We start from the raw sequence: 27176 nt of genomic DNA on the forward strand, positions 1-27176 counted from the left end.
TGGGACGACACCCGTGATGCCTTATCTCTGTCAATATCCCTCATTTTATCAGTTGTCAGAGCTGTATGACTGTGAACATGCTCTCTTCTATGTCAATGTTCAACTCCTGTTCCAATGGGCATGAACATAATCTGGTATTAATATTTAGTTGCACTGCAAGGGGTGCCACCTTTTGAGTGAAATGGAGATGCTCTCCACCTGTTCATGGTAGATTGTCTTCTTTCTTTTTTCTTTCTTTGGCTTGGCTTCGCGGACGAAGATTTATGGAGGGGGTAAAAAGTCCACGTCAGCTGCAGGCTCGTTTGTGGCTGACAAGTCCGATGTGGGACAGGCAGACATGATTGCAGCGGTTGCAAGGGAAAATTGATTGGTTGGGGTTGGGATTTTTCTCCTTTGCCTTTTGTCAGTGAGGTGGGCTCTGCGGTCTTCTTCAAAGGAGGTTGCTGCCCGCCAAACTGTGAGGCGCCAAGATGCACGGTTTGAGGCGTTATCAGCCCACTGGCGGTGGTCAATGTGGCAGGCACCAAGAGATTTCTTTAGGCAGTCCTTGTACCTTTTCTTTGGTGCACCTCTGTCACGGTGGCCAGTGGAGAGCTCGCCATATAACACGATCTTGGGAAGGCGATGGTCCTCCATTCTGGAGACGTGACCCACCCAGCGCAGCTGGATCTTCAGCAGCGTGGACTCGATGCTGTCGACCTCTGCCATCTCGAGTACTTCGACGTTAGGGATGAAAGCGCTCCAATGGATGTTGAGGATGGAGCGGAGACAACGCTGGTGGAGGCGTTCTAGGAGCCGTAGGTGGTGCCGGTAGAGGACCCATGATTCGGAGCCGAACAGGAGTGTGGGTATGACAACGGCTCTGTATACGCTTATCTTTGTGAGGTTTTTCAGTTGGTTGTTTTTCCAGATGTCCCCCAAAGTTCCTCAACATGATTATCCAACTGCACGAAAACCAACAAGGTCGGGTCAGATACAGCAATGAGCTCTCTGAACCCTTCTCCATTAACAATGGCGTGAAGCAAGGCTGTGTTCTCGCACCAACCCTCTTTTCAATCTTCTTCAGCATGATGCTGAACCAAGCCATGAAAGACCCCAACAATGAAGACGCTGTTTACATCCGGTACCGCACGGATGGCAGTCTCTTCAATCTGAGGCGCCTGCAAGCTCACACCAAGACACAAGAGAAACTTGTCCGTGAACTACTCTTTGCAGATGATGCCGCTTTAGTTGCCCATTCAGAGCCAGCTCTTCAGCGCTTGACGTCCTGCTTTGCGGAAACTGCCAAAATGTTTGGCCTGGAAGTCAGCCTGAAGAAAACTGAGGTCCTCCATCAGCCAGCTCCCCACCATGACTACCAGCCCCCCCACATCTCCATCGGGCACACAAAACTCAAAACGGTCAACCAGTTTACCTATCTCGGCTGCACCATTTCATCAGATGCAAGGATCGACAATGAGATAGACAACAGACTCGCCAAGGCAAATAGCGCCTTTGGAAGACTACACAAAAGAGTCTGGATGGTAGATTGTAGAGCTCGTCGAAAGAACCAAAGACTTGTTGATCCAAACCAAGGCTTTTATTAGCAAACAACGGGAGCTCTTCACAGGTGGCCGACCAGTCCGGAATGATCCGACCTGGCTAGGGACACAACCCTTTAAGGCCCACACAGTAGGCGTAGCTAAGCTCTCAGCCAATCGCTGTAAGCACAGTCATTACATACTCTAGATACTGTAACTATATACATTGGTGATGGGACTGTACTATCACATAGATATAAAGGATTTAAGGGCACTATTTAATGATGATTAGGACTTTGTTAGCTGATGCACAATATTTGTGCAGAGACCGGCATCATTAAAGTGATCAATCTTCCTAACTTCTTACTACATCTCTTAGGTTCTTTTTGTCATTTTTATTTATTCCTTCATTTCTTCTCACCATGCCGCTTTCCATTTTTTTCCCCTTTCTCAATGCTCAGGGTGCTTGACAGAGACCAATACAATTTCAACATGATGTAGTGTTTTGGGCTTGACTCAGCATGGATGGAGGTCATTAGGTTCAGCTCTATAGAACAGCTTGACCTTCATTTTCCTTCTCTCTCAACTCCGCACATTATATCCTTTCAGAAACTGATCTCTCCCCTTTGGAACACAACACTGGAATCTGCCACCACAAGGTCTTGCAATGTAGACTAACCTACGACTATTATTTTTGTTTATTTTGCCATATCTTCATTAAATATACCCTAATTCTTGATTCCTCCACCAAGGTGTTTCCATCTTCTCAATTTTAAATACTGCCATCAGATCTCCTCAGAACCTTCCCAATCCTAGGATAACCATTCCAACACTTTCATTGTACCTACATAACTAAAGTACCTTGTATCTGGAATAATTTTAATAAATCTCTTTTGCATCCTCTCTAAAGTGTGCTATCCAGAATTGGAACCAACACACCAATAGTGGCCAAGTCATTATTTTATAAAAGCTCATCATGATTTCTTTGCTCCAGTGTTTGCAGTTTATTTTGTTTTTTTTTTAGGCACTTAAATCCAAGTTAAAAGCCATATTATTGCTTCCTGATAGAATATAATTTGCTTCAGCATCTTTGTATCAGGAAAAGAAGCAAATTAACTATGATCCTTGACCTAATTAATAACCTCTCCGATACAGTAAAGTCCCCCCCCCCCCCCCCCCCAGAACTTTATACACATGGATGTGGAAGAGGTGGAGGCTGAATTCAATAAGAAAGTTGTTTCAGGAAAGAAGAATTTAAAAAAAAAAGCTTGCAAAAGAGGGTGCCCTGGTTCCTAATTAGCAATTGTGTCTTGGAGATGAGCTGGGTAGCTGGCCAATAAGCTAGAATTGTAAATTGACCATTTACTAACCATTCAGTAGCTGGCCAATTTACTCCTGGCCAGTGCAGGCTGTTTTAAATCAAGGTTAATCAGAGTAGCATTACAAGAGGCTGCAGAAATTTCATTTCTTCTGCTTTTAAAACAGATATGGCGTGGACATAACACAGAAGAGGCGCAGTTGACTCCTTATGAGCACACATACACTTTTCACTCCCCCTCCCATCATAAAATACTCAAATCCATACTGCAAATATAATTCATTATGTATCACCATATAGTTTTCATTGCTTTGATGCTTGGATTATTCAGTAGCACAGCTGTGATAGTTCTGGTAGGAAAAATATAAAATTATTCAAAAATGTAGTATTATGTTACAATAATGGAACCTTTAGCTTTAGTCACACCTGCACAGTATCTGTTTTGATTTTACAAACATTTTATTGCATTTTATCAGTAATTATCAACAGTATTAATTTTATATATTAATCTGGATCTTTATGAACAATTTTTTTCAAACTTTAATCATCTGTTCACATTTGAACCCTAGCCGGAAGATGTTGAGATTAGCATCTCTTCCTCACTGAAGTTAAGGATCTGAAATGATAGATGCTGTGATAGTTCAAATCTCATTACCAATATTTAAGAAACAAAATTACCAAACTTACAATTGATTGTTTATTCTTCTGGAACATGGACTAGTAGAATATGAAAGGAAAGTATGCAGTGGTATTCCTGAAGAAACGTGTTCCTTGGCATCACTGATCATCATAAAATAAAAAAATTCCTGCCATCATATTGAAAGTTTCCAGTGATGCAAATCATAAATTGAAAAGAAAGAAATCTTTGATGAATTTTAAATAAAGCCCACTCCGAGCAAGGACACTTTCAATTGCATAAAGTAATGTACTGTAACTAAACTTCAAAATGTTGTTTACAATGAATTCACAATACACACTTGGGCAATCGTGGCATTCTGTCAGTAGTAAAGAAGGCTGCAGAAATTTCATTTCTTCTGCTTTTAAAACAGATATGGCGTGGACATAACACAGAAGAGGCGCAGTTGACTCCTTATGAGCACACATACACTTTTCACTCCCCCTCCCATCATAAAATACTCAAATCCATACTGCAAATATAATTCATTATGTATCACCATATAGTTTTCATTGCTTTGATGCTTGGATTATTCAGTAGCACAGCTGTGATAGTTCTGGTAGGAAAAATATAAATCATGCTGATTCACATTTCATAAATTCCACAAAAATAAGCATCAGTATCTGGTAATTTTGCCCTGAAAGAAGAGATCTTCAGTGCCAACACATTTCAAAGTAATACTTTGTTTGCAGAAATAAAATACAAATCACATTGTGTCTCAATGTTTATAAAAATCCGTTTTCTTTAACAGAAAATATCCCTTTGTATGTCAAACCAGATTAGTTTTATAAATGGCTGGAAATGGTTCTAAATTTTAATTTTTAGCTCATGTCTATTATAGTTGTATATTTGTCAAAAAAAAGTTGCATTATGAATTTTCATCAAGAAAATGCTTTTCAATACATAATAAAAAAGATTTTTTAAATACTTGTATAAATGTTGACAGCAAAAACAAATCTAGGTCAAAAGGATGACTTCTTAAAATATTATATTTCATCTGTCATCCAAACATTGAAGGTAAAATGACAGTTGTCATTAAGTAGAAAATGCATCTTAACCAATTGTCTTTCGTACATCTGACAGGCAATCAATGGATCATACATCAATGCACAATCTTGATATGTTAATACTTGGATCGTACTCTGCAAATGCAGCATAATACTGTAGATATTGGTGACAGTTTGTAACAAGCAAAATAAATTGCAAACAAATTATTGATTTTTTTTCCATGTATATTATGAGTTTTTATTATAGTAGGGATTCAATGCATCATTTTCCTAATCATAGAGAGAGAGAGAGATAGAACTGCCTGTATAAAGAATGTCACTGCAGGAAAATTATTGAGTTGAATTATAGAAGAGAAGGTTAAATTGTATTGATATAAAGTACACATTAGTTCAGTTAATGCAATAGTTAGCACAACACTGGGGTCTCCCTCCCCTCATTGATGTGATCGACTGGGATTATTCTCTGAAGATGGTGCACCAAATCTTTATGACCCTTTCCAACCGGCAAAAAGCATCTTTGAGCTGCTCTCATCAAAGAGATACAGGAGAATAAGAGCCAGCACCACCAGGCTGAGGAGCAGCTTCTTCCCACAGGCAGTGAGAATGCTGAATGACTAAAGGAATTGGCCAGACTAACTATCTGAGTCCTTCATAAGCACAAAAAAAAAATTATTTATTTGCATAGATGATTATACGACCTATCTATGTACTTTTTTTGTCTGTATGTGTGATATATCTGGTTGTGTGTCTACATGTTTTGTACCAAAGACCAGGAAATGCTGTTTCATCAGTTGTACATGTACAATCAGATGACAATAAACTTGACTTGACATGACGATTACAGAGCCAACAACCAAGGTCTGAATCCAATACTGTCTGCAAGGAGTTTGTAGGTTCTCAGTGTCTGTGTAGGTTTCCTTCAAAGTTCCAAAGATGTATGGAGGTTAATTGGTTTATGGGTGTGTTTAGGCAGTGAAGACTCATGGGCCAGAAGGGCCTGTCACTGTGCTATGTCTCTAAATTAAAAATCTCAATAGGATTCAAATTTTCGGCATGTATTTAAAGTCAGAGTTAGGATCTCAGCTTTTCAAGAAATAAGGATATCAAATGATTGCTCTGCACTTACTTGAAGATAGAAGTGAATTTTGGAAGATAAATTAGTGCACATTGGTTCAACATAAATAATCAGTAAAGAACATGATTGCAGAAGTCTAGGAAAGATAAATTGCCTGCACTTTCATGTGGAAGTAATACACAATTCCTGTCGAGGAATTTCCAATTGGCTTAAACTCAAGGATTCAATACAAACAAGATTTGGCAGAACCAGTAGATACAAAGTTAGTTACTAAATGCAAAGGGACTTGAAACAGCACTGTTGTATTTATATTAATTAGACTTCAGTTATAGTATGTAAACAGGATGATGGAGTCATTATTTAACAGATGTTAAAAATTAGAAATTTAGAATGTATACATGTATGAAAATTAATTAAAACATGAGAGATTTTTGTACTTGAATGGCATAGAGTGAAGGAAGAGTAATACTTATTCAAATTCAAGGGTAATAGTCCAAAGTGGAATAAAAGTGCTTTAAGTAGAAAGAAAAAGGCTAATTGTCAAATCAATAATTAAATATGTTTTGCTGGTAATGAATGAAAATTTAAAATGATTAATCTCCATAGGATGTTCAGATTAAGCACAAAATAGCATAGGGAGGAGAAAATAATGAGGAGTCCTTAATGGGACTGTAAGCAGTGAGTAGATAGAATGTATTGGACAGGGATAAAAGGAGGAGAAAGCACATCAATGGTGAATATATTGCAGCTATTGTGTGGTGAGATACATCATTCAGTATGTGGACTGAGACATATGAGAGGTAAAATATATGCTTCCATTTGAAACAAGGTGTTTGAACATGGCTTGCGAAGAGAGGCTGGAGAAAAGATTGCAATTATATCTTTGGCTTGGCTTCGCGGACGAAGATTTATGGAGGGGGTAAAAAGTCCACGTCAGCTGCAGGCTCGTTTGTGGCTGACAAGTCCGATGCGGGACAGGCAGACACGGTTGCAGCGGTTGCAGGGGAAAATTGGTGGGTTGGGGTTGGGTGTTGGGTTTTTCCTCCTTTGCCTTTTGTCAGTGAGGTGGGCTCTGCGGTCTTCTTCAAAGGAGGTTGCTGCCCGCCAAACTGTGAGGCGCCAAGATGCACGGTTTGAGGCGTTATCAGCCCACTGGCGGTGGTCAATGTGGCAGGCACCAAGAGATTTCCTTAGGCAGTCCTTGTACCTTTTCTTTGGTGCACCTCTGTTACGGTGGCCAGTGGAGAGCTCGCCATATAACACGATCTTGGGAAGGCGATGGTTCTCCATTCTGGAGACGTGACCCATCCAGCGCAGCTGGATCTTCAGCAGCGTGGACTCGATGCTGTCGACCTCTGCCATCTCGAGTACTTCGACGTTAGGGATGAAAGCGCTCCAATGGATGTTGAGGATGGAGCGGAGACAACGCTGGTGGAAGCGTTCTAGGAGCCGTAGGTGGTGCCGGTAGAGGACCCATGATTCGGAGCCGAACAGGAGTGTGGGTATGACAACGGCTCTGTATACGCTTATCTTTGTGAGGTTTTTCAGTTGGTTGTTTTTCCAGACTCTTTTGTATGCTGGTATCAATCGTTTAGGTAATAGTAAATTAAAGGCTTTAAGAATCAAGATCATTTTAAAGTTGGAATAAAAAAAAGTGATTATATGGTGCCCTTGGCTACAATCATTTATGGATAGTGACTCCAGAAAGATTATGCAACAGGGCTGAAACCTTAAATTTTGTTCAAAGAATATTGAATAGTAGGCAGATCTAAGAATATAATAGATTCTAAATAAATTAACAAGAAGCTTATATCTATTCAAAACATAATACAAAATAAAAAAATAAATAATTTTAAGAACTTTATGAAATCAAAAGAGCCATACAATAATTAAATGCTGCGATGCATCTAAAATGAGAGAATGAATGAATGCATAGAAGAAAGGTCTTTAGATTTACGTGCTCTACGTACCACTTTAGATTGCAGTAAACAATGCCGTGCACTGAAGGAAGTGGGGTTAACCAAATTCAAAATGGAATCCCAAACCTCATCAGACAATGAAAAATTCAAATCCTGCTCCTAGGCATTCTTGAATTTAACTAGCGGAGCAAGCCTTAGATCAGCCAAATTATCATAAATAAGAGATAATAAGCCTTTATGGGAAGTTTTTAGATCAAAACAGGGATTCTAGGAAAATCAGAGATCTGAGATTCAAGAGTCTAATTTGTAAACATTTTTTAAAAAAAGTTTTGGGTAAATTAAATTTTTACCACCAATTGTTGAAAAGATGCAAAATTGTTGCAAATAAATAAAGTCTTTAAAACCCGTGCCAGTCATTGAAGCCAATGTCTTAAGTTAAACTCTCAAGTTAAAATTGGAACCTTACTCTTTCTGAATTACCAAGATGTTGATGTATACGGACTTCAATTCAAAGCTGAATTTTTATCTTTTACATCATTAATTAAATGGAAGGATAAAACTTCACCTACACAATGGCTAAGAGATATTGTGACTTGTTTAACTCTAGAAAAAGTTAGTTATGCTATCAAGGTTTCAAATGTTAAAGTTCCAAAAGATATAGGGCCCATTTATGGACTATTATCACAATCTTTAGATTTAATATTGTTCTGGAATGTTGTCCCCCCTCCAAGTTGGTGTCACTTGGTTCATACATGACAACTTTCAACCTCACTTAGAGGAAGGAGTTTTGAAATTTATCTTTTAGGGTTGCCAAATCTTATTTTATTGCTACGATTGTGCTCTGGATTTCCTTATAAATAATGTATTGTATAATGTTTTAATTTTTTTTTTCACCTTTCTCAAATCTTGTTGCAAATTTGTATAATTGCAAGGGGAAGGAACAGAAAATGGAATGCTGCACCAGGGATGTGAGAAAAAGCTGTGAGAACAAGAGTGGTAGAAAGACTAATGAGAACAAAGAAGAAGAAAGAATGAGAGTAGAGTGACAAAAGCAATGCACATGAATGGGTTTGCATCAGGAGACGAGTGCTGCATTGAATTGGAAATTGAAGACAGAAGGAAAATCATAGAACAGTATGGGAAAGGCCCTTTGGTTCATGCTTGTGCTGACCATGAGGCCAAATTAAATTGAACTCAACTGCCTAGGCATGAACCATGTCCCTCCACATTGCTGTCTTAATGTCTCTTAAAAGCTACTTTCAGTAACTTCCAGTAGTGTATCCAGGCTGTTATGTTCAGGGGGTTCAAAGAGAATCAAGGCTGGACAAATGTTATCAACAAACTAGTTTTTTTTTTTAAAAAACACAGGGGAATTCACAAAAAGGCACACACTCGTACAGGACAACCCAAAACATCGTGTGCAAGTAAATCACTGCTAAACATTCTAATTGCAAAGATTAAACACACAACGCCCATCCACCCACAGCAAACCAAGTTAATTCCAACTAACAAAGTATGTCATATGAACCTGATTCCAGCATCAACCATGGCACAAGATCTGGGATGGGGCCATTGCAGTCAGCCATCCAATGCCCACTGGTGGCCAGCAGCTTGGACTTCAGTATTGGTCTCAAGGAAACAGCAAAATAGGACCAAGCACCACACATGGGTTCTCAATACAGAACCTAATCATGAAACCTGCTTAGACCAATCATGCATCAGCCTCACCTGTAGTCAGACTTAGCAATTGATTGCCACCCAGAGGACCAATTACACATCAGCTGCAATATAACCAATCACACACCAGCCTCACAGGTGGGCAGATCTAACCCTGGATTGCCAGGTGACATCAATTTGATCTCAGGTTTGCAAAAGAAGTCACAAGACCCTCCCCAATCCACACTACACAGGCACCTACCAAAATTTGCCTCACATATCTTCCCCTCTAAATTTGAATCTATGTCTCTAGTATTTGATATTCCCCTGTGGGTGGGGGGAAGGAAAAAGACTTGACTATTTACCCTATCTATGTCTCTCATAATTTTATAAATTTTTATCATATCACCCCTTAGCTTCTCATGTCCTAATAAACAATTCAAATTTGTCCAATGCTCTCTCATCTAGGCAACACCCTGGTGAGCCTCTTCTGCACCCTCTCCAAATTCTCCACTGCACACAATCTTCTAAATGTGGCTGAATCAAAGCTGTATCCAAGAGTAACAGGACATAGAACATTCAATACAAGAATAATCCCTCCACCTCAAAAAGTCTGTATTGGGCATGATGACAAATTAAACCGAAACACTGCTGCTTGCATATAATACATATACCTCCACCATTTCTTGGATATTCACATATCTAACTAAAATCTTCTTAAATGCTACTATTATATCTACTTCCACCATTTCCTCTGTCTGTTCCAGGCATCTAATACTCAATCCTCCTTTGAAGTCCTTCCCCTTCCCCTTCCCCCCATTTTAAATGCTTGCATACTTATATGTGATCATTTTACCCTGAGAAAATTATTCCAACTGTCTATTTATGCATCTCAAAATTTTATCAACTTCTAAAGCATCTCACCTCCTCAGTCTCTTGGAGGTAAAGAAGAAAACCTGCAGGTGGTGGAAAACCAGGGAGACTCCTGAATAAAAAGATGGTTGCAGGAGTAGGCAAAAGAGGAGGGGAGAGGAGAAAAGAGAGGAACACAGGCTAACTGGTAGGAGGTAATAGTTGGATATAGGTGGGAGGAGAGATGATAAAGAAAGAAGCAGAGAAATGATGGGGAGAGGGTAAGGAGGTCTCTGATAGGAGAAGGGAGGGAAGGGGTGGGGAGCTGGAAGAAGGCAAGGGTGAGGATCTGGAGGAAGAGAGAGAGAGGAGCAAAGGAAAGAGGGAGACCAAATGAGGAGGCATCTAATGTACCTGAGAAAACAATACATTGGTCCAACTTCTCATACTCTCTATCCAGGCAGAATCCTGGTAAATCTCTTCTGCTCCTTTTCCAAAGCCAGCACACCCTTCCTGTAATGGGATGACCAGAATTCCACATGTTACTCCAGGTGCAGCCTAACCAGTTTTATATAATCACAACATGACTTCCTTACTCTCATACTCAACAATTAACCAATGAAGGAACACATAGAATGTACCTTCTTTATCAGTCTCTCTACTTCTGGGAGCTAAGGAGTTGAACTACTAGATTTCTCTGCATATTAATGTCCTGCCATTAATTGTACATGTTCCCCTAACATTTGACCTCCGAAAGTGCCGCACCTCTCACATGTCCAGGTTAAAACTCCATCTGTTCATACCTCCAACTGATCTATATCCTGTTGAATTCTTTGATAACCCTTTACACTTCCATCAATGCCATCTGGAAACTTACTAATCCTCTCATATATATAATAGGCAAAAGAGTTCCCAATACCAATCCATGTAGAACACCACTGGTTGTGGGACTTCCAGCCTGAATGAACATTTTCAACACTACCCTTCTTTCTTCTCTTGACAAACTAAATCTTGACAAATCCTTCTTGATCATGACTTCAAGACTTTTATACTTAGTGCCCTGACCATTAAAGCAAACACACCTTGTACTTCTTTACCACCCAATCTAATTTTATCCATGCAGGTCAATTTAATTAATATTACTACCAACTTCCTCCCAGCCCTTACATTTACGTGAACTGTTTCTGACACCTTTCTCCCATTCCTTGATTTCCATGTCAGGGGATAAACTTTCCAAAGACGTTGATTAAAAACTTAACTCCCACAGCTACCTGAATCTTACCTTTTCAACCTTGTCTCTTGTAAGAATGCCATCCCGTCCTCCCATTTCCTTTGTCTCCACTACATCTGTTTCCCAGGGCACCTATACTCTCATCTTTCTTTCATAAACTTGGACTAACTGTTATTAATAAAGCCTCTTATTGCCTCATTTCTGACCTCACCCCACCTTCACCTAGGCTGAGAAAGGATTGGTTCTTCTGGTCTTCACCTTCCACCTGACCATCCTCTGCATCTGACACATTATCATCTGACACCCCTGAACTTCCTTTACCATCAGTATCTTTCTTTTTCCATTCCTCATTGCTTTTCACTGGGGTAAGTCTCTCCAAGACTAGTATGCTCTTCCTGTCCCACCCATCCCTCGGCTCCTGTAAGCACATCCCACTGTAACTGCATCACCTCCCGCTCCTCCATTCAGGGGTACAACCAGACCTTCTAGCTGAGGCAGAGTTTTACACGCACATCATCCCAACTAATCTATTGCATTTGGTGTACTCAATATGGCTTCTCTACATTGGCGAGACCAAACTCAGCATGCATGACCATTTTGCCAAATACCTAGGATCTATTCATGAGTCTAAACTTGAACATTGTGTAGCCAAACATTTCAACTCCCCAACCATTCCTTCACAGATATGCCTGTCTTCGGCCTCATCCATTGTCAGGGTGAGACGAAATGTAAACTTGAGGAACAACACATCATGTTCTTCCTGGACAGCCTTAAACCTAATGGCATGAACATTAATCTGTTTAATTTCAGGTGACATCCACCTCCATCTGTTTCTGTCTCTTCCTTACCTACTCCTGTACTTAGTTTTCCTATTATCTCCCTCTCCCCTCTCCCTCTTCTATACCCTATCACCTCTTGGCTTTGTCCCAGCACATTTTCTCTGGCATATATTTAATATTACTCTCTTTTCATTTTAGTCTCGATAAAGGAACCTAACCCAAAAAGTTGACTGACCGTTTACACCCATAGATGTTGCCTTTCCCATTGAGTTTCTCCAATTTTTCATTGTTTGTTCAAGATTCTAGCATCAACATTATTGAAAGTTTAAACTTTCAGGGAGCTAAGGACCTGCACCCCAAGATCTCTTTGTTCATCAATGCTTTTAAGAGTCCTGCCATGAACTGGACATGTTCCTCTTACATTTAATGTTCCAAAGTATCACAATTCATGTTTACCCGGATTAAACTACATCTTCCATTTCTCCATCCATATCTCAATCAGATCTATATCCTGCTGTATCCTTTGACAACTGTCTTCACTTTGCTCTGTCCACTGCAATAGTGGGGACCTCCCAATAACTAACTTTTTGAACTCTGTGCCCCATTCCCACACTGCCAAACTGACGCCACCTGCAAATTGGAGGAAAAACACCTAATATTCCTTCTGAGCACTCTCCAACCAGATGGCATTACCATTGACCTCCCCCCTCTCTCTCTCCCTATTCCTCTGTCACCTTCCCTCCAGCTCTCCACCCCCATTCAGAAAGTTATCCCTCCCCTATCACTTCCTAGCTTTTTTCTCTTCTACCCTCCCATTCATAACCACCTATGAACTCTTGCCTCTGGGCCTGTGCTCCTTCCTCTGCCCCTCTCCTCACCATTTTATTCAGGCACCTTCCTTCCTTTTGATCATACTTTGAGGAAGGGCGCTCAGGCTTGAAACATTGCTTACATACTTTGGCTACATAGAGAATGCTACATGACCTGTTGAGTTTCTCCAGTGCTTTTGCTCATTGAAATCCACTGTGTTTATCTCATTTGCAAACTTGCTAGACATGTTTTTAACATTTTTGTCTGAAATTTGCCCAAATCAGTGATATATAGCACAACAGAAGATTGTGAGGGTTCACTGGGTTAAGGAACTGAAAAGATTGACAGTTTGAAATGAATAGGTTTTACTCTTGATTACTGGAAAAGGAGAGAGAGAGAGAGAGAGAGTGTGTGTGTGTGTGTGTTTAGAACCAATATGAGAAGAAATGTCTTTGACCAGAGGGTTGAAGATCTGTGGAATTCATTGTCACATACAGCTGTGGAAGCCAAGTCATCACATATGTTTAAAGCAAAAGTTGATAAGTTCTTTATCAGTAAAGATAAAAACACACCAAAATGCTGGAGAAACTCAGCCGGACTTTCAGCAGTCATAGGAGACAAAGATATATTTATGACATTTCAGGTCTGAGAAGGGGTCAGGGCCAAAATGTTGGCAATATATCTTTGTCTCCTATAGACGCTGAAAGACTGGCCAAGATCCCACAGCATTACAGCATGTTTTTACTATAATCACAGTGTCTGCAGTCTTTGAGTTTCATTTTATCAGTAAAGATGTCAATGAATATTGGGAGAAAGTCGAATAGAACTGAGCGAAAAGAAACATCAGCCATAATTTGAATAGTAGAGCAGAAACACTGGGCTGAATGGCTTAATTCTGCTCTTATGGTTTAATCAGTGAATTCAGTACATAGCGGAGAACTGTCTCTGTGAACTGGAAAGGATGAGGTTGCAATGGGGTAGAAGTGAGGAAGTTATAGAGATAAAGTTTAGATAAGGTATGATCTGATTTGTTTGTGGGAAATACAAATATTGATTCATTTTTTTCCTTTAAAATTAATTGAATCCTGAAGTATGAGATTGCTTCAAGTTAACTGGCAAAAGGATTTAAAATGTCAACATTTATTTCTTCCAGGAGTGGTGTACATCTGGGCTTGCTGGTAATCTGAGACCAAGTTCTTCTCTTTAAATTTGTAGAGCAAATAAGAAATGAAGTTCAAGAATACTGTCATGAGTTCCGTGAAAATGTCTGTTTTGCATGCAATCCATCTAGACAACCTATACATGGTACAGTAAAACACAGAGCAGAGTTACAGAAAAACCAATTAGAACAGAGCAAAGGAAACATAGTTTTACTAGTATGAGGTTTGTTTAGGCCAGTGGTTCTCAACCTTTTTCTTTCCACTCACATGCCACTTTAAATATTCCCTATGGCACAGGTGCTCTGTGATTAGTAAAGAATTGCTTAAGGTGGTATGTGGATGGAAAGAAAAAGGTTGAAAATCACTGTTTTAATCATACCTCATTGACTCATTATGTGCACAGTTTCACAACTCCAAAGGAAATGGGCCAATTTTTCTCAAGCAAAATATTTCAGTAACAATTGGGACTAGAGCAGTGATTCTCAATCTTCCCTTTCCACTCACATCCCACCTTAAGCAATCACTTACTAATCACAGAGTCTTGATGGCATAGAGATTACTTAAAGTGGTATGTGAGTGGAAAGAAAAAGGTTGAGAACCACTGGTTTAGGTGCCTTCTTCAGTGCGGCTTGTTTACTTGATGGTCTTGAACAACTATTGCTATTGATGAGAATATTCCGTTGAATTTTCACAGGGACCATGAACCAAATTCAGGATATTCAACTGCCCCACCACCACTTCCCCCCAGCCCTCACTATCAGAGGCACTTGTGATGTACCTTAATTTCCAGCCACTTTCTAATTTGAGTGAATGGCAGGAGAAATATGCCAAAGCTTGCAAAATGCCAGTGAAAAATTGAACAAGCATTCAAGAAGGATGATCTGCCATTAATAAATTAGTAGGTAAAATAATGCAGTAAGGAGAAGAGACCACCTTCATGAACATTTTAGGAGAAACTTAACGTTTACTTTTCCCAAAATCCATTTACTTAGTTTGAATAAATAGAATGACATAAAACATATTTCATTTTGTCAACATATCCTAATACTTCTACATTTGCCTCAGAGCTGATGGGCTTCAATTTGACAAGTATTCCAAAAGACAGCATATGATACAACAGACCCATACATCATTCTCCCTGTGCAGCACCCAAGTGCCAGTCTATATGTTGATGTTCACATCAAGGAGAAAAATAGTAGCACCAGCTGCCATAATGTATTACACTTGAATACCTGGAAGTTACATGATTTCTTCAAGGCATTAAATAGAATAGCTGCTTCCTCAAGCTGAAATTTACTTTACTCTTCTTAGTCAGTCCCACAGGATTAAGAAGGGCTTCCATCTTGGTTTGTGGATTTTGCAAAGACTAACTCAGCCAAAGTTGGAGGATCAAACACCCACAGATGGGGCAGATGGCTGCTGATGGGGTGGGCAGGTGGGGTTAATGAAATGATCCACTCCTTATGAAGGGTTTCTGCATTCTTCTGAAGAAAGCACTGGAGATTCTCAATTCCATTATTTTCATATCATGCCACAACAAAAAAACAATTATTGCTGGAGTGACAATTGCGGAATCCACACAACCGAAGAATTAGCACAAAATGATCAATGTTGAAGCTCTCACAGACCAGACTAAATTGGATCTTCTTAGATAGCATCTCACAAGCATCCTGTAAATTCCCAGCATGCATGAGATCTAGCCTCTACCAGATGTAACACTGCATTAAAATGCACATATCTGGAACTTCTTGCACTTAATTTCCACTTTATAAAATCATCCTGGACATTTGCACAAATTTTTGCTCTATCTCATTTCTTTGACTTCTTTGGAGCCTAGAGGAATATAAGTCCTTTGAATAAATATATTGACCAAGCAACTAAAGCCTTCTGAAGTTGAGAATTCTAAAGGTTCCAAACTTTCCAAGTGAACACTGGCATAAAAAATTAACTCCTTTCTCTGAGACTTTGACCCTTCATTCTGTTTTTCAGCCTGAAATAAAATTTTCAGTGTCTGTACTAATGGTTGTCAAACTGCTCCCCTAAACTCACATTCCACCTTCAGCAATTCCTATCCATGTGCTCTGTGATTAGTAAGGGATTGCTGAAGGTGGAATGTGAGTGGGAAGGGAAGGTTGAGAATCACTGCTCTAGTCCCAATTGTTACTGAAATATTTTGCTTGAGAAAAATTGTCATTGGCCCATTTCCTTTGGAGTTCTGAAACCGTGCACATAACAAATCAATCAGGTATAATTAAAACAGTGGTTTCAACCTTTTTATTCCCAGCCACATACCACCTTAAGCAATCCCTTACTAATCATAGAGCACCTATGACATAGGGAAAACTTAAACCTGTATGGGAGTGGAAAGAAAAAGGTTGAGAACCACTGCTCTAATGGCTATATGTCCTTCTTTCAGGAAAAACTCTAGAGTACTCCAGAGATAATTTCTCCAAAATATTGTGCAATTGTAGCATGACATTCTGTGGAAGAAGTGGTTTCTATCAGTGGAGTCTTAATCGTGTGTGAGAACATCAGGCACAAATTTTGCAAACATCTGAAATTTCAGTTCTATTGTGGTGTTGAAAATTGGTATGGAGCAATATACTCACAGTCATAAATTAATTTTTCCCTCTAATCTTGTAACAAAGGTTTGTACTCTATTTTCCTTTCCATTTGGTTGCTGTATCACCCCTTACAAAAGCCCTTCAAACAGAATGTAGCATCCTTCTATAATAGAAATTATATCTGTCAAAGTTAATGACATCAAATTTTACACTTTGGCTCATTCCAGGCCAGTTACCTGGGACATGTGGGAAGTCAAATTTGTGTGCTGCCTATAACAGGATCATGAAGATTGCTGATGCCTTTTTCAATGGGACTACTTCATTGGGGTAAGGGATGAGTGTTAAGACTGTGTGTTGTCGGGAGTGCCGGATGTGGGAGGTCCTGGAGTCTTCCAGACTCCCGGATGTCCATATCTGCACTAGGTGTGTCGAGCTGCAGATTCTCAGGGACCGTGTTAGGGAACTAGAGCTGCAGCTCGATGACCTCAGGCTGGTTAGGGAAACAGAGGAAGTCATAGACAGGAGTTACAGCCAGGTGGTCACGCCAGGGCCACGGGAGGATGAAAGGTGGGTAACTGTCAGGAGAGGGACAAAAAAACAGTAAGGTACCAGAGACGAGCCCTGTAAATGTAACCCTCAGCAATAAGTACGCCTCTTTGAGTACTGTTGAGGGGGACATCAAGGTTGGGGGGAGCGACAGTGGCTGTGCCTCTGGCACGAAGTCGGCCCCTGTAGCTCAGAAAGGGAGGGAAGGGAAGAGGAGGGCAATTGTGGTAGGAGACTCCATAGTTAAGAGGACGGATAGGGGATTCTGCGGACGCAGCAAGGAGAACCGGATGGTGGTTTGCCTCCCTGGTGCCAGGGTCCGGGATGTTGCTGCTCGTGTCCCAGATATCCTAAAGTGGGAGGGACAGGAGCCAGAGGTCATGGTACATGTAGGTACCAATGACATAGGGAGAATTAGAGAAGAGGTCCTAAAAAGTGAGTACAGTCAGTTAGGAAGGGAGTTAAAAAGAAGGACCGCAAAGGGGGTAATCTCTGGATTACTCCCTGTGCCACGTGACAGTGTGAATAGAAATAGAATGAGGTGGAGGATTAACACGTGGCTGAAGGGGTGGAGTAAGTGGCAGGGTTTTAAGTTTCTGGATAACTGGGACCTTTTTTGGGGGAGATGTGACCTGTACAGTAAGGACGGGTTACACTTAAATCCCAGGGGGACCAGAATCCTGGCAGAGGTATTTGCTAGGGCTACTCAGGATCCTTTAAACTAGAATGGTTGGGGGGAGGGAACAAAATAGTACAGAGCAGTAAGGAGAAGGTTAGAATGCAAACAAAGAAAGTTTGTAGTAAGTATTTGAATATGGATGGGCAGGTGATAGAGAAGGGAAATGCTCTGGAAGAAGATGAAGGGCAATTGGCAGGAAAAGTAAATAATGTTGTTATTAAAGATGAGGGAAAACAGGGATTAAAAATTGGGAAATCTCTGAAATTCATATATTTTAATGCCAGGAGTATTGTAAAAAAGGTGGATGAGCTGAAGGTGTGGATTGATACTTGGAAGTATGATGTGGTAGCGATTAGTGAGACATGGTTGCAGGAGGGATGTGATTGGGAACTGAATATCCCTGGGTTTCGTTGTTTTAGGTGTGATAGAGTCGGAGGGGCAAGAGGAGGTGGGGTTGCATTGCTTGTCAGGGAAAATATTACAGCGGTGCCTAGGAAGGATAGATTAGAGGGCACATCCACGGAGGCTATTTGGGTGGAACTGAGGAGTAGGAAAGGAGAGGTTACACTTGTAGGGGTGTGTTATAGACCACCCGGAGGGGACCGAGACCTAGAGGAGCAAATCTGTAGGGAGATAGTAGATATTTGTGATAAGCACAGGGTTGTAATTATGGGAGATTTTAATTTTCCACATATAGATTGGGAAACACATTCTGTGAAAGGACTGGATGGGTTAGAGTTTGTGAAATGTGTGCAAGATAGTTTTTTACAACAATATGTAGAGGTGCCGACCAGAGAAGGAGCAGTGTTAGATCTACTGTTGGCAAATGGGATGGGTCAAGTGACGGAGGTTAGTGTTGGCGAGCACTTCGGGTCCAGTGATCATAATGCCATCAGCTTCAATGTCATTATGGAAAGAGAGAAATCAGGGCCAAGGATTGAGGTTTTTGATTGGGGAAAAGCTAGATTTGAGGAGATGCGAAAGGACTTGCAGGGTGTGCATTGGGACAATTTGTTTTATGGGCAGGATGTAGTAGAGAGATGGAAGTCTTTTAAAGATCAGATTTTGAGAGTGCAAAAGCTTTATGTTCCTGTTAGGTTAAAAGGAGGGGCAAAAGGTTTGAGAGAGCCGTGGTTTTCAAGGAATATTGGAAACTTGGTTCGAAGAAAAAGGGAGGCGTACATTAGATATAAGAAGCATGGAGTTAAGGAGATGTTTGAAAGATACATTGAATGTAAGAGGAATCTTAAGAGAGGAATTAGGAAAGCTAAAAGAAGGTACGAGAAAACTATGGCAAGCAGGGTGAAAACTAATCCAAAAGAGTTCTACAAATATGTTAATGGTAAGAGGAAAGCTAGAGACAAAATTGGTCCCTTAGAAAATCAGAGCGGAAAACTGTGTGTGGAGCCTAGAGAAATGGGGGAGATATTGAACAGTTTCTTTTCTTCGGTATTCACTAAGGAGAAGGATATTGGGAGATGTGAGATAAAAAAAGCAAATTGGGTAAATATGGGGAATATAGAGATTACAAAAGGTGTAGTTTTAAGGCTTTTGAAGAATATAAAGGTGGATAAGTCTCCGGGACCAGACGGGATCTTCCCCAGGACATTGAGAGAAGTGAAGGAGGAAATAGCAGAGGCTCTGGCGGTAATTTTCCAAATGTCATTAGATATGGGGATAGTGCCGGAGGATTGGCGCATTGCGCATGTGGTTCCGTTATTTAAAAAGGGTTCAAGGAGGAAGCCTGGCAACTATTGGCCTGTAAGTTTGACGTCTGTGGTAGGTAAATTAATGGAAAAAATTCTTAGAGATAGTACTTATAAACATCTGGATAGACAGGGTCTGATCAGGAGCACTCAACATGGATTTGTGGGAGGAAGGTCATGTTTGACCAATCTGATTGAATTTTTTGAAGAGGTGACTAGGAATGTGGATGAGGGTAGCACAGTGGATGTTGTCTATATGGACTTCAGTAAGGCCTTCGATAAGGTACCACATGGAAGGTTAGTTAGGAAGGTGCAGTCTTTAGGTATAAATTTTAAGATAGTCAAATGGATTGAACATTGGCTGAAAGGGAGAGGCCAGAGTGTGGTAGTGGATAATTGTCTGTCAGGTTGGAGGCCGGTGACCAGTGGTGTGCCTCAAGGATCTGTATTGGGCCCATTGTTGTTCGTTATATACATTAATGATCTAGATGATGGAGTGGTGAATTGGATTAGTAAATATGCAGACGATACTAAGATAGGTGGAATAGTGGATAATGAAGAAGGTTTTCAAGGATTGCAGAGGGATTTGGGCTGCTTAGAAAAGTGGGCTGAAAAATGGCAGATGGAATTTAATGCTGATAAGTGTGAGGTGCTTCATGTTGGTAAGAAGAATCAGAATAGGACATACGTGGTAAATGGGAGAGCATTGAGGAATACAGAAGAGCAGAAAGATTTAGGAGTGACGGTACATCGTTCCCTGAAGGTAGAAACTCACGTGAATAGGGTGGTGAAGAAGGCTTTTAGTATGCTGGCCTTTATCAATCATTGCATGGAATATAGGAGTTGGGAGGTGATGTTGAGATTGTATAAGACGTTGGTGCGGCCTAATTTGGAGTTCTGTGTGCAGTTCTGGTCGCCTAATTATAGGAAGGATATAAACAGAGTGGAGAGAGTGCAGAGAAGGTTTACCAGAATGTTACCTGGGTTTAAGCATCTAGAGTATAGGGAGAGATTGGACAGATTAGTTCTTTATTCTTTGGAGCGTAGAAGGTTGAGAGGGGATTTGATAGAAGCATTTAAGATTATGAAAGGGATAGACAGAGTGGATGTGGATAGACTATTTCCGTTAAGAGGAGGAAAGATTAAAACAAGAGGACATGAGTTAAGAATTAAGGGGCAGAGGTTTAGAGGTAACATGAGGGGGAACTTCTTTACTCAGAGAGTGGTAGCGTGTGGAATGAGCTTCCGGGAGAAATAGTGGCGGCGGAGTCGATTGTATTATTTAAGAAAAGGTTGGACAGGTATATGGATGAGAAGAAGATGGAGGGTTATGGGCATTGTGCAGGGAGGTGGGACTAGAAAGGGGTGTTTGGTTCGGTGCGGACTAGAAGGACCTAATGGCCTGTTTCCGTGCTGTAATTGTTATGTTATGTTATGTTATGTTATTATAAATAATATTGACCAAAAGAAAAAACTGTTTCCAAATAGTTCTACATAATGGCAAGCTGAGCAATGAAGAAGCCATCCTTTGCATCCATAATCCATTCTTAGACCCATGTATGGAATAATGTGTGATGGGAAAGGGTTTTTTAAAAATATAATCACAAAGGGGTGGATTCTAACTCCTCAGTGGTAGAGAAGGGTGAATGAAGATGGCAGACCAACAAAATACTGCTACACATTTTTCAGATTCCACTTATTGCATCAGCTGGCTTAGCATGTTGGAGCAGAACTTCTGGGGAATGTAAAAATTACAGTTCTAAAAGTCAGCAAATTCACGACTCTCAGGTAAATGTTGAAGGCCTGAGTTTGTTGACTTAGCTACACCAGCAATTTCCCGGCTTTGCTCTGCCACAGGACTCAAAGTGGTCATGTATGTCCCCAGCAAACTGGCACCACAGGTTCTGTCAGCAGAGATGGAGATGAAGAGCTATGATGATGTGTTTATTGCTTTTTTAAACAAATTAAGGTATCTTGCAACTTTTAAGAGTGTTTAGAATTAAATTTATGTCCTTAATTGACTTTTTTACAGTCAAGTAGATTGAGAAGCACCAAAAACTTGACTATTTGATAAATGACAAAGTGTAACAGCTTGTCTTTGCCAGTAGTTAAGGGTATTATTTTATTTATCTATTATCACAACACAGTACCTATTGATCACATTAACAAGCGTTCTCCATCCAATCATCTATCCATTTGTTCATCTCTCTATTTATCCACTGACTCATTTATCTGTTCATCTCTCCATCCATCCACCCACTCATATATCTGTTCATCTCTCCATCCATCCACCCACTCATTTCTCTGTTCATCTGTTCATCCACCCAAGTGGTATTTTACTCAACATAAGTCTGCTAAATTTAAATTTTGTCAGGATTATTCAGCCTCCTTCCAGTTTCCTTCCATCCTTCAAACTGTACGGGGCTGTAGGTTAATTTGGGTGTAATTTGGCAGCACAGGTTTAAATGGCCAGAATTGACTTCTATCGTGCTATAAATAAAACTTAAAATAAAATTTAATTTAAAAAAAATTAAAATAAAATTATTTCCTCAATGCACTCTTCATCCAAGCATGGAGAAAAGATTTCAATTCCAGAGGATAGATGAGAAAGTCTACCGCGGTCATGAGACAAGATGTGGGTATTTGTAATATTGTACCCTGGTAAAATAGAATCAAAGGGAAAACTATCCACTCTCTCTCGAGTCATACCTTACACAAAGTAAGTTGTGCTTGTTAAAGGATGATCATCCACTCCTTTGCTCTTGCTAGGAAGTTCCTCAGTACAATACCTGACACAGACATCTCATTTTGATTCATCAGTACCTTCTGTCCATCATAAATTCAGCAGTGGGGATATTTGTTGATGATTTCTCAATGTTGTTTCATTTGCACCTTTTCAGATCATGAGATAGTCTGTGCTTGCAAGCAACAAGGCAGAGCCCAAAATAAGGCAGGTATTGATAAGTGTTGGGTAACATTTGTGCCTGAGCCATGTCAGGTACAAATCTTCAACAAAGATTTCACACCTACCCTTAATATTCAACAGCACCCTCCCCACTACTGAGTACATCTACAGAGAACGCTAGCAACCATCAAAGACCCACACCACTCAGCACATGCTCTGTTCTCACTGCTGCCATCAAGAAAGAGGTATAGGTGCTGTAAGATTCACACCACCAGGTTCAGGCCGGCTATCAGACTTCTGAACAACAAACTCAATCAGAGACTCATTTAACAGCTCTTACTGGTGCACTTTATTGATTTTCTTTTTGTTCTCTCCCTATTACACAGTTTGTTTACATTCGTTATCTGTTTATAGTTCTTTGTTTGTTTAAATGTTTTACGCTATGTACAGTTTATTTTTTCCACTCAATTAGTGGTAATTCTGCCGCGCCTGCAGGAAAAAGGAATCTCAGGGTTGTATGTGATATCATGAACGTACTCTGACAATATATCTGAAATCTGAAATTATTCACTGCTCAACACGGGTAACCATAAATTTAACTGGATTGACAGATAATTACTGCGGCAGGTCAGATGCTAGTATTCTGCAGCATGTAACTCAACTTCTGACATCTTTAAACTCCACCCCAACACCTTTAAGGCATAAATCAGGAGGCTGGTTAAATGATTTCAACATGCCTTGGTAGTTGCAATTCTATAACACATTAAAAAAATCATGGCGAGTCAGGATTAGTCAGCACCCTAGCTCGACTTCACTTACCAAGATAATTTCACTCTGTATCATGTAAAGATCTCCCGAATAACCTCTCCTCAACCTTGACTTCTGTTATCAAAGGCAATAAACGCATTGGAATGCTTCCTCAGGAATCAAAATGAGAAACATACCTCCATTCTTTCAACAATTCTGGTCTAAATCCTCTGATGCCATGGGATAACTTCTTTTACATTGGCTGCAATAGTTCAAGGAGGTGGCTCATCATCATCTGTTACAATAGTGCAGAGTCTTGGGGAAGGCATAGTTGGAGTATGGCACATAGTTTTGGTCCCCTTCCCTTTCAAAAATATTTTTATTTGTATTTAAAATATAAACAATTGAACAGTACAATTATACAATGTGCAACAAAATTAGAAAGAACATTACAAATACGATATTAATTAAGGTTTAGAGCTCATTCTTAATAATAAAATAAAGCATAGCAACACAAAAAAAAACAACAAAAGAAAAGAAAAAAGGGAAAAGAAATTTTAAAAAAATTAAAAATTCAAAACCCCTTGTGGCGGAACCACTGTTAATGCTGTTTGTTTGTATATAGCTGGCCCGCCTCTTGCTAATTGTACCTGTGGCTCCTCCCTCTTGATTCCCCTAATAAAGGCAGCAATGCCATAACCCCCTCCCCCAGAACAAGCTCAGGTCTTGGGTCAGCCACATGAGATGTGCTTTCTGTTTGTGGTAATAAACTCCTATCAGTCAGGTAACTTCTAGTCTTTGGAGTTATTGATAGCGCATCACCCCTTCCTCTAAGCACGGCTGAATCAAGTAACACCTTCTTGGAGAGGGATAATACAGCGTGGCTCCTTACCTAAGAAAGCTAGGTATACTTGAATGAGGTTCATAAATTAATGTTATGCATAAAGAGTACTGAAACAAAATAGCAGTCTGTTGTGCTGGACCCATTATGCTGCTTGTCGTCATGTACAAATGCATTTCTGGAGCCAAGGGCATCTAACCCACCTAGATCAAAACTTTATAATATATGCAACCAGCTGTACCAACTTGTGCAAGGTTACATCTGCTTTTCCAAAAGTTTCCAGAAAGCCATTATTTTGAGATAATCTTACAAGTCCTTAATATGGTTGAAAAATTTTAAAAAAAAGGATGGCTCTGAGTTGTGACAGGCACTGCATTCAAACACCTAGAATCTACTCCAATGAGAGTAAAAATTCACAGAAAATCAAGTACTCCCTGTATTACTAACAATTACACAACAGGTACCTAAAATAGTCTTGTAGTTGAATGTCTCCAGTAATCTAATACACAATTCAATAAATATCCATGATAATAACATGTTCCGAGTGTCACATCAACTGTAAAACTGTCCCAAACTTTTTGCCCCACATTTTCATGCTCAGTTTTTCAAATACAGGCTATTGTGACCTTATACCAATCTCTAGCTCAGTGGTGCTCAACCATTTTCTTTCCACTTACATATCACTTTAAGTAATCCCTATGCCATCAATGCTCTGTGATTATTAAGGGATTGCTTAAGGTGGTATGTGAATCAGAAGGGAAGTTTAAGAATCACTGCTCTTGACCCAAATGTTACTGAAATATTGAGCTTGAGAAAAATTGTCATTGGCCCATTTCCTTTGGAGTTATGAAACCATGCACATAACAAGTCAATTAGGTATGATTAAAACAGTGGTTTACAAACTTTTTATTTCTGACCACATACCACCTTAGGCAATCCCTTACTAATCACAGAGCACCTATGGCATTGGGAATACTTAAAGTGGTATGTGAGTGTAAAGAAAAAGATTGAGAACCTCTGCTCCAGCTATTTCTAACAAACTACATAAATTGTTCAACAGTGTGTGTTCAAATCACCTGTAATGTATTTGCAGCCTCTCTACTCAATTATGTTAGTCTGGTTGTCTGAATTACCATATGTAGTGCATGTGTTTTGTTTTTCACACTTGATGTACAACACACAATAGCTTCTCAGTAATAATGACATCATGAAATAAACTTGTTGGTAACTTCCCAACATTTGTAAGAGTCTTCTTGGATTTTCTGATTTTAACCTTCCTTATGTAGCCAACTGCTTGGTCCCCATATGTGAATATCCCTCATCCAGGACCTCACAGGGAGCCTGGCGCTGCCTGATTTCAGCTATGCCAAATATATTGGTGCTTCTGAGAATGGTGTCCATTAGGACCATAATTGCCCCCCTCTGCATTCATTTCTCTGAGTCTGTGCTGCAGGGCACTTGTTTCTTAACCAGGGTTTCCACACTGTAATGCCCAATATTACAACAATTTTGCTTTGCAAATGTTTACTTTTGCCTGAACAGAGCTATTTAAGGTGGTTAACTGATAGTCAATTACTGTGCACAGCTGATTCATGCTACTCACTTTTCAATTGCTGGGAAATTAAGGTCATTTTTTTTTAACATGAAAGCTTCAAAAGGCTACGACATTTCCCAAATTTGAGTTAGACCACCAGTGATTTGTCAACTATTGTTTCCTTCATCCACAGCTGTTCCTTTGCGTTGTACATAAATATATATTACTGCTTCTATCAAATTGTTGTCAATACAATTGGACTTGATCATAAGATCAATTATTAATGTTAGTCTGAAAGAACAATATATTTGCCAGAATCTTGTTCTCTGCTTGGCGGGTACCGTGGTGTGGAACTGTCACTAGTCTCTGATTTGACTAAAGGGGACAGTCTTGATGTCCACAGCAGAACAAAATTAATCCAAAAGTAGCAGATATTTCTAATCTGCTATTCGTGCACTGGAATGAACCCTCGCCCTTTAAGAGTTGGCACTAATTTGAAGAGAGCAATTCTGCGGATTGAGAAGTGGAGTTCAAATGCAACATCTGCTTTACCCCATGTTCTGTAAAAGTTTGAAGTTTACAAACTCCTTGATCTGTAGTTGGACTTGTTGTGGAAGAAGCCCTTTGGCACATAATGGAGAGGCACTCACTCTGGGTGGTCTGATCCCTATCCCTGATGTCGAAATGTATGTGCATTTGAGGGAAGGGGTGGTGTTACTAGGAAACATTTATGATTTCAGGGATCTAGGATTGGCTCAAGAAGCTAAAGATGAATTAGAAACAATATTTACTGCTAATACTGGTAGCATGGGATTAGTTTGATAGGCAAGGATACGTTGACAGTAATCCAATATGAGGCAATTTTTAAGAATGCTTATATTGTCACTTAATTGAAACAAAGGACACATAAATACAAAGGCTGGGTCCAAATTAACATGTCAACAACCTGTACCAGTCACATGCCCTTCACTTCTTGTCCTTCTCCTTTATCCTCACTGCTCCCTACATATTGAGGCTCTGATTGCTCAGTGGTTAGAACACTCATCTTGTAAACCAGAGGATGCAAGTTCAATCTTTGCTGGAGTCTCATTTCTTTGAGGGGTGCTGTAACAAAGTTAAAGAATTTCATGTATGTTACATTCTAAATTTTGTATTATGTGACAATAAAGGAACCTTCATCTTCTGTTCCCTTTCCCACAATTCTGAAAGATTATGATAGGCGATTTCAAGCTGAACAGAAAAAAATTAAAGTGTTCTGTATCACGTAGGAAGTCGGAGAAACATTAAGTTAACTTTTATTAAATTAAGGATAATGATGGTGACAGATTGTGTTCGTTCAACTGATCTAAAAATGTTTTTCTGCTGAATTTTGTTTGTACTCAGTATCTCCACAATCTCCATCAGTACTGGAGCATCACCGGGCCGTGGCCTTAGCCCTCTGCTCTACTCACTTTACACCTATGAACTGTGTGGCTCGGTACGACAATAACACCATTTACAAATTTGCCGGCGATACCATGGTAGTGGGTTGTATAAAGGAAGGGGATGAGTCAGCGTACAGGATGGAGATTGAAAACTTGGCTGAATGGTGCACCAACAACCTTGCACTCAATATCACCAAAATGAAGGAGCTGATTGTTGACTTCACAAA

At 39.9% G+C, this 27176-nt stretch overlaps 1 long non-coding RNA gene across 1 annotated transcript in view; it reads right to left on the bottom strand.

The window, feature by feature from the left end:
* Positions 1–26625, bottom strand: part of LOC138760158 (uncharacterized) — a 140390-nt gene extending 113765 nt beyond the window's left edge. Inside the window, exon 1 of the long non-coding RNA XR_011355472.1 lies at positions 26472–26625. This is a non-coding gene — a long non-coding RNA (uncharacterized lncRNA). The remainder of the gene's footprint in view (positions 1–26471) is intronic.
* Positions 26626–27176: the final 551 nt, after the last annotated feature.

The sequence above is a fragment of the Narcine bancroftii genome, chromosome 4, assembly GCF_036971445.1.
Source record: "Narcine bancroftii isolate sNarBan1 chromosome 4, sNarBan1.hap1, whole genome shotgun sequence".
Classification (NCBI taxonomy): Eukaryota; Metazoa; Chordata; class Chondrichthyes; order Torpediniformes; family Narcinidae; genus Narcine; species Narcine bancroftii.